The sequence below is a fragment of the Paramisgurnus dabryanus genome, chromosome 12 (genome assembly GCF_030506205.2).
Source record: "Paramisgurnus dabryanus chromosome 12, PD_genome_1.1, whole genome shotgun sequence".
NCBI lineage: Eukaryota > Metazoa > Chordata > Actinopteri > Cypriniformes > Cobitidae > Paramisgurnus > Paramisgurnus dabryanus.
The window spans coordinates 4,811,481-4,821,480 of NC_133348.1; the positions used below are offsets into that span (position 1 = coordinate 4,811,481).

Genomic DNA, 10,000 nt, shown 5'->3' on the forward strand with positions numbered 1-10,000 from the left:
CCAGGCAACAGCTGAGAGAGACTTGTGCCTCCAAGACTAATGGCTGGCCCTTATTAACAACGTTCTCCCAGAATGCATCTGGAATGTTAATAAACTTGAATGAATGCATTTTATATTTGGTCACTGTTTATATTTTAGCTGACATCATATTATAAGACCCCTACAAGACAAATTAAGAGCATCTGGGTGTTTAGGCCTACATAAATTCTACTCTTTCAGACTGAATAAGGTAGCACTATTTTATTGCAATAGCCATTGATTGATCTATGATTATAAAGGAAAAAAAATTATGCAAAAAATCATTAGGATATTAAGTAAAGATCATAAAAATATTTGTACATTTCCTACCATAAAAATATCAAAACTTATATTTGTGGATGCAGTTGCTAAGATGTCATTTGGACAACTTTAAAGGGAAAGTTTACCCCAAAAAAAGATGTTGTCATTATTTTCTCATCCTAATGTTGTTCTAACATGCTGATGAACACAAAACAAGATATTTTGATAAATGATGGTAAGCACACAGCTGATGGTAACCATTGACTTTCATAGTAGGAATAACAAATATTATGAAATTCAATGGGTATCATCAACTATGTGCTTACCATCATTTATCAAAATACTTCCATAATATTGTGCTGTGTGCTTATATGGAGCCAGAATGATCTTAATAATAATTCACACAAAAACACGATGCACACACGCATAACCAAATTCACATGCATGAAACCTAATTCACGCGCATGAAATCATGAAATATAAATATATATTCACAAAAAACATAATTACAACGAAAATGTGTGTTATATTAGTAATATTAATTTATGAAACAATATGAAATAAAGTAATAACTTACATGTGCATCCCGCTCTTCGTTCGCCATGCTTGATAGGCTTTATGCCCAGCTGTACTACTTTCTGAACTTCAGCCAGCTCCTTGTTTCCTGTCTGCCATTATTGGACAAACTGATTAATCCAGGTGTGTCTGATTATTGTTGTTGTGACTACTGAGGTCAGGCACACCTGGATTAATCAGTTTGTTTGTGACTACTGAGGTCAGGCACACCTGGATTAATCAGTTTGTCCAATAATGGCAGACAGGAAACAAGGAGCTGGCTGAAGTTCAGGAAGTAGTGCAGCTGGGCATAAAGCCTATTGATAACGTAAAGCTTAATTTCTATTGTAATTAAGCCAGATCATGCAATGATGTGCAAAGCTGAGCTCTTGGCGGGTTACGATTGGTTGAATGGAGAGCTCACATCTGATTGGCTAAAGAGTACGATTGACCCACGTTGGAGAAGCGCGCTGCCAGGAAAGTCTAAAAACACCCACGAATCCAAAGCGATAAACGCATGAATTTTAAACATTCAAAACTTTTGGTACACAGTTGTACATTTGTGAAACATATTTTATGAATATGTATTTTTTGTGCATGTGAATTGGTTTTGGTGAATATAAAATTTTGTGCATGTGAATTAGGTTTCATCCGTGTGAATTTGGCTACGCGTGTGTGCATCGTGTTTTTTGCGTGAATTATTATTGAGATCATTCTGGCTCCATATGCTTACCATCATTTATCAAAATATTTTCTTTTGTGTTCATCAAAAAAGAAAAAGAAATTCATGCACAATATGAAAATGAGAAAATAATGACAGAATTTTTATTTTTTGTGTGAACTATCCCTTTCAAAGTCGATTTTCTCAATATTTGGATTTTTTTTGCACCCGCAGATTCCTGATTTTCTCATCCAAATATTGTCCTATCCCAACAAACCATACATCAATGGAAAGACTTTTTATCCAGCTTTCAGATGATGTATAAATCTTTAAATTAAAAATGACCTTATTTTGTAGTCCAGGGTCACATATGTGTTCCAGTATATCAACTGGTAGAGCATTGTGTTTGCAGTGCAAAGGTCATAGGGCAAGTAAACACCCATAATCATATAATGTATAGCTTGTAACGCACTGTATGGTCACTAAGGAAGTTACATTTAAAAAAGTCCTAATATTAACCATTAGGTACAGAAATGTATACATTTGGTACCGACATGTACCTTTAAGATACTAATGTGTATCTTTGAGGTACTAATACAGCTCTCTTTGCTACCAATATGTACCTCTGAAGTACTCATATGAACTTTTAATTCTTGAAAGGGTACAAGCCCCAAGTGAAAAGCATCTGCCAAATGCATAAATGTAAATAAGAATAAAAATTATACAAATCAGAGCTCTTAAATATTATTATTGGTTCTTCTAAAAAGCAATAAATAGTGAGCAAATGAAAAAAGCAAACTCGCATATGAAGATTTAAAAATTAACCCTCTCTTCTCATTACATTTATCCAAATTATTTCATATAACTCCACAGTCTTTGGTATTTCATCAATATTTTCATTTCTATAAAAGCAATTTTAGGAGAAACTTCTTTAAACTGATAACTTCATTAAATCTCCTGTGCTATAAAAGCATAAGCAAGTGTAAGATCCACACAACAGATTGCTGATTGTATCTAATGCAATAGCAGTGACCTGTCACAGATTGAGCCGTCTCATCCTGCCAAGATCTCCTCAACCCCTGCATGTTAAATTCCCCAGCTGGCATCCTCATCTCAACACCTGACCTGAAATCAGATCTATCCCTGTAATAGCCTGGAAAGGCCTGAAAGCATCATCGTAATGTTACGTCAACATTCTTCAAGAGGGGATGTGCAGATGCTTACTGTTTGACAAGATTGTCAGATGCCATTTGATCTTACCTGCAATGTCTGTTTTGGGATGTAACACCAGTGTGCCTTTTTTGCCTGCAATGTACATTATCTTTTCTCTTTTGGTCTCTGTCCAGTGTGGTTTCTATTTGCATGTGATAAAAAAAGGTTGTAAAATGATATTGCACTGCACTGAAATGATCTTTCACTAGGGCTGTCACTTGAATTTACAGGACTTGGGACAAATCATATGGGTGGGTCCCAATCTCAGCAGTGTGAGGTTATTTATTTATTAGATTCCTTCATCGCACGGCCTGGGACAACATTTCCAATAGTCCACCCCAAATGAGGTCTTAGTCCTGAAGTATAGTCACGTTTTTGGGTCCGCGTTCAGTCATCAGAATAGTATGCACGCACTGTACGTATACCACTGGATTTTTGTAAGAACAGCCTTTCTTCTAAATCACTTTGCCCCAGTACTTTGATTTCCTGTAGCTCAACATTTTGCTAGCTGTGCAAAGGTCATGGGTTTGATTACCAGGATACACACATACTAAGAAAATGTATAGCTTAAAGGCACTGTAAGTCACTTTGGATTAAGTGTCTGCCAAATGCACAAATATATTTTAAGTCATGCACCATAATTCATCATGACACTGAGTATATAATGAAACTTGTCCAGGTTCACGCTTAATTCGAAAAGATTGGATTTACAACAACATTATTTCTTTTAACTTTGCCTTGATGACCCCTACACATAAAATGGACAGATTTCGTGCGATTCAAGACGAACAATTAGTTTTAACACAAACTTTCGCATCGCAAAAACACCACTACAAGAATGCTGGTATCTTAAATGACATTGCAAGTGGCTAAACAAGTATTTTAATTGCGCCTCTGAAGGCTTGTTAAAAACACCAAAAGAAGAACAAATTCTTTAACTGGGGAACTGGCGACGAACAATTTCAAGAGTTTTCATTCTTTGGCCTTGATGCAAGTCAAAGTGTAAACAACTTTTCCTCCAAATCCCAAAGGTCTGCATATGACCCTGACATCTCTCATGGCCTTTCAGCAGCATGTTTCTCCCTGCAGAGGAACAGCCACAGGAAGTTGAACTACTTGTGCAGGAGAATGCATTTGGGACAGCGTTCATTAAACATGCCGGACTGCACACACACATAGTCACGAATCACCAATCAGACACATCGTTACCTTCCCCGAGTCGAAGCGCGCTTGGCCGGAACGGCTGTGCTCATGCCACAGGCCTTCACACGCTGGTGTCACACACGTCAACACGGCCTCAATGCAGAAAATAGACACTGTTTGACTGTTTGTAGCAACACGGCTTTACCTGTGAAACGCAGAGAAAAAAAGAAAGTTAAGTCACAATACTAAAAAACTCAAGTAAATCCTCACTTTTGTAAGTCACTTTGGATATAAGTGTCTGTTAAATGCCTAAAATGTAATATCTTGTACCATGATCTTGCCATACTTTACTGGAACTGTTCTGGCATTAACACCCAGCAAGCAATAGCCGTCATTTCACTGTCTAGGTTAACTATAGACCCGATATAGTCTGATTATAAGTATCCCACTTCTAGACAAAATAAACTTACATTTGGTAACATGTCATTTTTGCTAAAATAACTTGAGAGATGTATGATTGCGCCATGTAAGCAAAGTCAACGGTGATTACAAGGTGTTTGGTTTTATTTATTTATTTTATTTTATTTATTTTTGGGCTATGGTTAGACCAGTGGTTCTCAAACTGGGGGCCGCAAGATGGTGCAAGGGCCCTAGTTTTATGACATTTTAAAAAATACATAAATTTATCATAAATTCTTAGTAATTAAACCTCAGAAAAATAAGGCTACTAATTAAACAACAGCATTATATTGTATTATTTAATATGTTTGTTTAGTAAAAAAAAAATCAATTTTAGAATGTTTTATTTCATAATTTTTTATTTTTTGGGGGGGCTGTGAAGGGATGCACCGTACACAAGGGGGATGCACGCCGAACGACTATCCGTTGCTAAGCGTCGAGTCACAGCATCTTGTAACCCCGCTAGAACCCTGTTTTCTTCGGCTGGAAAAAATAGTCCCTGACGCCTGTGAACAGCAACATAATGTTTCATATAATTATGTGACCATGGACCACAAAACCATTCACAAGGGTCAATTTTTTAATCATGTTGATTTGTGTATTTGGTATAATACATGTGTTCGCATGGTTTATGGTTAAAAAAAACACATTATTTTCCACATACCGTAAATTTTTGTAGCTCCAGATTTCCCTCTCTTCCTGAAACGCACTGATTTTGTACAAAACTCATTGATTTGAAAAGCACTATGTCCCTGATTGGCCAGCTAATCTTTACGTTGTGATTGGCCTGAATACTTCTGACATCAGCCGGAAATGTGACGCTCCTTAAGATGTTTGAAAGATGTTTACCATGTTTGCAATGTTAACAGGAGTTAACTTACAGGCTGTGAGTCCAAAGTGGGAGGAATTATGATAATGTCGGTCTTGTCTACATCACCAATCCCAGGAAGTAAACTGTTGCCTACAATCCGTGGGTTTGTTGTAGTCCAAGAAAAGAGATTTACGTTGGAGACGATGACTCGCGTCATCATTTACTTTGAGGTTTGTACCTTTTTCATATCCTTAAAGAGCAGTATGTAAAAAATGTATATCAATTTATCATAAAATGGCCCTGATAAGTCCCTAGACATTAAGTAATCATTTGTATTTCAAATACTTATATCACTGTCAACAGTGGTCTGACCAGGATATTGTCATTTAAAAAGTGGAGTTGCAGCCCTCAACTGATGTTTATGTTGTCATTTTGTGTATTGGCCACCAGTTGTGTGATTGCAGCACCAGTTTTAGCCACAAGTTTTGTGATTGCAATACCAGTTTTGGCCACAATCCTACATACTGTTCCTTTAACATGTAGGGGAGAGCGGGGGCGAAAGTACCATTTTTCAGAAAAACTTAATTTTAAAAGAAAATTTTATAGACAGAGATATATTTTTGCTGTGGTCAATAACTCACCAGTGTGGTCTATCAATACCAGGTGGAATTTTGTAAAAATGTAAAACCACTTCAGTATAATTTCACTTTGAACATAAGTAGTGAATTGTTACTTTTGACCCCACCTACTATGACGTCATTAATATGTAACTGCAATTTTGTAATTTATCTTTGTAAAAAATAATGAAATTACATTTTCATTTTTAAATTTTAGTTTTATAAAATGTTTTAAAAGCAACCAACAGTACAAACTTAAATTGTTGAGAATAAAAAATTTTTATTTGAACACTATGAAAATTTAATTCAATCAAATTAGAATAATATACATTTTCAACATATACAACACCATTAGCAGCGGGACAAAAGTAACAAGTGTTACTTTCGACCCGACGGTGTCTCTTCACATTTAAACACGATTTACTTTTATTTTGAAAAACTCAGAGGGGTCAAACTTCAGGATGTGTTAAAGCAGGGGATCCCAAACTTTTTTTTCTGCGCACCCCCTTCTATGTCCCAACAGGGTTGGCGCACCCCCAGTCCCCACTTAAAAAAAAAAATAACGCCAAAAAGATTTGTTTTTAAAGACGCAAATTTTATCATGCGCAAATAACCAGGGGCCGGTTGCAATAGCCGGACGTTAAGAAGTTGGGTGTAAGTCCTATGTCGAGCTTAGCTACTTCTGACATTGTGAAAAATATTTACGCGTGTTGCACCATCTGAAACTACTGTGATATTTAGATGCCATTCGAGTTTACTATGGTAAAAAACGTACACTTACTGCCGTCAGCTAATAGATGATATATGAGAGTTTACCTCATGTTTACCAGTGCGCTCTCCTTCTAGATGCGTGCATAACGTGCAGACCCATCATTCACGAAAGCCTTTACTGTTCGCACAAAAGGTGTATAATAGTTTGCAGATTTATTATAACAGCTCAAGTTTATAACAAAATTAAATGAAAGCTTTTAATAAGTTCTCTACAGTGTCTTTGTAAGTATTTATGTATTTGATTATATAATTTATTGGCGGTCTGACTGCTCGCGTATCCTGTGCATTAGACGCACCCATGTCTCGTAACATTTCATTAATTTCTATTTTGCCATAAAAAAGTCTCTCTCTCTTGGTCCCTCTCCTCCTTTGTGACTAACAACTTTATCATAAGACGTCCCACACTTGAACGTTTTCCCTGATTTCAGACAGTTAAGCATATTTATAATATATATGAATGAAACGAGTTGGCACGCATATAGCGGTTGCAGTGCATAACAGAAGAGCAGTGCGTAGAAAAAGACAGCAGCTGTCTTCTACGTTTCTATCAAAAACGAATTAATTATAGTTTTTTATTTAAAATAAAAGCGATTACAAAGGAAATGTTTACTGTTCATTTTTTTATTTATTTATTGTATGGAAAAATCCCACTTAAAGAAACAGACCGCCATTACATTTTTCCTCTCACGCACCCCCTGGTGGCAGCTCACGTACCCCTGGGGTGCGCACACCACACTTTGGGAATCCCTGTGTTAGAGCACTAAATAACCTGTAGATTGATCAGTACTTTGACACATGAAACCAGAAATTTTTTTAGTTTTTAAAAAAATGTAAGAAAAAAATGACCGCTTTAGGAATTTACTTATCATGGTTGAAAACAACTTTCTGGATCTACATGCGGAAAACGGTGAGTAAATAACGTCATATTTGAAAATCGCTTTGTTCTCCCCTACTAATACGCACCAATGGAAATGTTAAACAGTGAATCGGATAACTGGTGCTCTTTAAATTAGGATTTATACATCATGCTTGATAAATAAGCTGAATAAATAAGCTTTCCGTTGATGTATGGTTTGTTAAGATAGGACATTCGGCCAATATACAACTATATGAAAATCTGAAATGTAAGAGTGCAAAAAATGTAAATTCTGAGAAAATTGCCTTTAATGTTGTCCTTCGCAAGACATATTACTAATTATAAATACATTTTTTTAATAATATTTACAGTAGGAAATTTACAAAATATCTTCATGGAACATGATCTTTACTTAATATCCTAATAATTTTTGGCATAAAATAAGATAATGACCCATACAATGTATAATTGGCTATTGCTACAAATATACCTGTGCTTTTTGTGACTGGTTTTGTGGTCCAATATGTTACAATATGTTAGGGTAAAATATGTTTATTTTGCTATGGGTGCTGCGCAGTGATACACAGAAATGTTAAGTGCAGCATCCAGCTGTGTTTTATGGTAAATTAAGAAGCAAAGAAAACAAAGCCCGAAAAAGCTACAATAATATATCCTTCATCCTATTTATATTTTACAGTACAGTATGAATATTCTCATATAAAACAAAACAGATCATTTAGTTAAGAATATTCATTTTAATCCCTCCTGGTGACATACAAATCATAATAGAAGGTCATGATAACACTTGAAATGAGATACGTGTTCTTCGCCCTGTTAAAATCAAAATTGAATCATTTTTCAATTTGTTTTTTACACAATAACATGAGATCTTCACTGTGATACAAATAAGAACCTTGTGTTGGTTGTTTTGCGGTTGGTGTCGTCAGTAATAGTCCCATTAGGATCTAATGCGATTATGACAGTAAGAGGTCCGCCGTGTTCCCAAAAGTGTAAGGTCAGCTGCCAGCCCCCACCACTGACACACTGTTTTTACAACTCGGAGCAAAACAACACATTTCAGAGAACTCCTATCAACATTTGAAATTGCTCGGTCAGGATTTTTCTCCCGGTGTGGTGCTAAATTGTCAAGTCGATCTTGACGCCCATGTAGCTGTTTGGAAGTTTACTTATAACATGTTTTTAATGAAGATAAATGCAAGTTGATGCGTAATTAATGATTTGTAATACATCAGGGCACATCTCCAACATATATGACACATGTAGCTGATTCACTCCTCCCTGGAGTGATGTAACATCCAATATCTTATCATGTTGATACAGAGTTATGACTTTTATTTGAATAAATGTAGAGAGGGATGTTATCCTCCACTATCATAAAGGCACAGACAAACCAGTAAGGGAAGAGGTGCCCAGTAGATAACTGGATATCATACTGCCAGGATGTGACTGACATTCCAGTATGAACTTCCTGATGTGGAGTTGGGCTGATACACTATAAAAATAAAGGATGGCAGGCTGTATGGTTTCCTAAGCTTTCTGTATCACAAAAGGCTCTTTAGACTATAAAAAGTATAAAAGTTACGGTTATTCTATGTTATCACAGTTATGAGTAAAGAGTTGGTGTAGGAATTAGGCAAAGGAAAGATTTGCTCATTATGACTTAAACTTACTGAGCCTCATGAGAGAACAAGATATTCTGCTTGAGAATTAACACATCCCTGTCTTTACTACAACAGATTAATATAATCCACATTCCTACATTTTTTAATCACATACAGATGACCAATAAAATATTTTAGGGTACGACGTAATTAACAAAGCACTTTTTATGCACAATAGTAAGACAAGTAAAGCAATTGAAACAATGATATATGAAAGTACCACGGTGTTCTGATACCACTACACTCGCGGCGCGAATGAGGCGTTTAGCATGGCGCGGTAGACGCAATTCCGCCATATTCGCGCGTCTAGTTGAATTGAGTGTCTGGAGCGGTACGCGCGAATGGTGCTTTGTGTGCATTTTGCATTTCATGCGAATTTGCGGCTGACGCCCGAGTTAAAATTTTTTAACTTTGCTGGATTTTCGCGCTGTGTTAACCAATCAGGAGCCTGCTTGCTGCTGTGGTGGCAGCCTCGCCCGGAGTCACTCATTCAAGTCACTCATTCACAGGAATATTCTTATTTCTATAGAGACAGGAATAAAAAGAACCTCGCTTGGAAGAGTGTCAGTGAGGACATTGGGCAACCTGGTAAGTTGTAAATAAACATTTCACTTTTGAGTCACTTGATGTTTTTCGACCCGCGGCATTCCCGCAGTTTTTTTTACTATTTTCCCCCTATAGTAAGGTTACCAAATACAAACCGGTAACTCTCTCAATGAAATGCATGATCAACATCAGCCATCTTGCAAACGCATAGCACTTGCCCCTCCCAGAAGAATTTCACCTCTGACGCGCGTCGAATGCTTGGTTTTTCCGCGCGTCTAGAGCGAAGTTTTATATTTGACCCAACAATGGTTTCAAACAACCAATAATTTTGGGTTGAAACAACCCTGCATAGGTTAAATTACAACCCATGGGGATGTTTTTGCCCCTTTGTGACCCAACACTGGGTTG

General features: G+C 36.6%; 1 protein-coding gene across 1 annotated transcript in view; it reads left to right on the plus strand.

The window, feature by feature from the left end:
• man1a1 (mannosidase, alpha, class 1A, member 1) overlaps positions 1 to 10,000 on the plus strand; it is a 176,581-nt gene that overhangs the window by 91,482 nt on the left and 75,099 nt on the right. The gene's annotated exons all lie outside the window — the stretch shown is intronic.